This window comes from Oncorhynchus masou, unplaced genomic scaffold (assembly GCF_036934945.1).
Source record: "Oncorhynchus masou masou isolate Uvic2021 unplaced genomic scaffold, UVic_Omas_1.1 unplaced_scaffold_2530, whole genome shotgun sequence".
NCBI classification, from domain to species: domain Eukaryota; kingdom Metazoa; phylum Chordata; class Actinopteri; order Salmoniformes; family Salmonidae; genus Oncorhynchus; species Oncorhynchus masou.
Window position 1 is genome coordinate 526 of NW_027008980.1, and position 1975 is coordinate 2500.

The 1975-nt window shown below is 40.9% G+C and overlaps 1 protein-coding gene across 1 annotated transcript in view; it reads right to left on the reverse strand.

The window, feature by feature from the left end:
- Positions 1–1883: 1883 nt before the first annotated feature.
- ugdh (UDP-glucose 6-dehydrogenase) overlaps positions 1884–1975 on the reverse strand; it is a 51867-nt gene continuing 51775 nt past the window's right edge. Inside the window, exon 12 of the mRNA XM_064960914.1 lies at positions 1884–1975. This exon is cut by the window's right edge and continues 594 nt beyond it. The gene's annotated coding sequence lies outside the window, so the exon portion shown is untranslated.

A 1975-nucleotide genomic window follows, 5' to 3' on the forward strand; every position in this document is an offset into this window, starting at 1 on the left:
CCAGAGAACGGTCCCAGTTTTTACTCCACAACACAATAATTAGATTATTGACATGATACTCGGATGAGAGAGAATGACATGAGGGGTTTGAAATGTGTTGCTATGTGATCGGCGTGTTGCTATGTGACTTGGAGTGTTTTATAATGACTCACGGTTGTACATTAAAAGTATTAAATCATGACTTATCATTCCAATGTGTGTGTGTGTGTGTGTTATCATTCCAATGTGTGTGTGTGTGTGTGTTATCATTCCAATGTGTGTGTGTGTGTTGTCATTCCAATGTGTGTCTGTATGTGTGTGTGTCTGTATGTGTGTGTGTCTGTATGTGTGTGTGTGTGTGTTATCATTCCAATGTGTGTGTGTGTGTGTCTGTGTGTGTGTGTGTGTGTGTGTATGTGTGTCTGTGTGTGTGTGTTATCATTCCAATGTGTGTGTGTGTGTGTGTGTGTCTGTATGTGTGTGTGTCTGTATGTGTGTGTGTGTCTGTGTGTGTGTGTTATCATTCCAATGTGTGTGTGTGTGTGTGTGTGTGTCTATGTGTGTGTGTTATCATTCCAATGTGTGTGTGTGTGTGTGTGTCTGTATGTGTGTGTGTCTGTATGTGTGTGTGTGTCTGTATGTGTGCGTGTGTCTGTGTGTGTGTGTTATCATTCCAATGTGTGTGTGCGTGTGTGTTATCATTCCAATGTGTGTGTGTGTGTGTGTCTGTGTGTGTGTGTGTTATCATTCCAATGTGTGTGTGTGTGTGTGTGTCTGTATGTGTGTGTGTGTGTGTTTAGTGGGTTAGTGGACAGACTGAATTCGTATCACAAAGCACCCTATTCCCTACGTAGTGCACTAGATAGGGAATAAGGAACTAGGGCCCATAGTGCACTAGATAGGGAATAAGGAACTAGGGCCCATAGTGCACTAGGTAGGGAATAAGGAACTATTTGAGACATAACATATGTCCACTAATGTCCACAACTCCCCCTAAACTGACTTTAGATACGTGGTTCATGACCCCTGTCTAGTCTGGGGACGTCCCAAATGGCTCCCTGGTCCCTACTCTGTATATATATATATATACACAGTGCCTTGCGAAAGTATTCGGCCTCCTTGAACTTTGCGACCTTTTGCCACATTTCAGGCTTCAAACATAAAGATATAAAACTGTATTTTTTTGTGAAGAATCAACAACAAGTGGGACACAATCATGAAGTGGAACGACATTTATTGGATATTTCAAACTTTTTTAACAAATCAAAAACTGAAAAATTGGGCGTGCAAAATTATTCAGCCCCCTTAAGTTAATACTTTGTAGCGCCACCTTTTGCTGCGATTACAGCTGTAAGTCGCTTGGGGTATGTCTCTATCAGTTTTTCACATCGAGAGACTGAATTTTTTTCCCCATTCCTCCTTGCAAAACAGCTCGAGCTCAGTGAGGTTGGATGGAGAGCATTTGTGAACAGCAGTTTTCAGTTCTTTCCACAGATTCTCGATTGGATTCAGGTCTGGACTTTGACTTGGCCATTCTAACACCTGGATATGTTTATTTTTGAACCATTCCATTGTAGATTTTGCTTTATGTTTTGGATCATTGTCTTGTTGGAAGACAAATCTCCGTCCCAGTCTCAGGTCTTTTGCAGAGTCCACCAGGTTTTCTTCCATATATAGTATATATAGTATATAGCACTACTCTTGACCAAGGCCCATAGGGAAATACGATATAATTATAGGTTGATAGTATATAGCACTACTCTTGACCAAGGCCCATAGGGAAATACGATATAATTATAGGTTGATAGTATATAGCACTACTCTTGACCAAGGCCCATAGGGAAATACGATATAATTATAGGTTGAATACCTGAAGCAGTAACAAAGCATTGAGAGAGTCTGACGACAGTTGACATCTGGTTTTATTTAGGTCGCAGGTTGATGACATCACCCGTCTATATAAAAAGGCAGGATATTAAAGGATCTGTTCAATCGG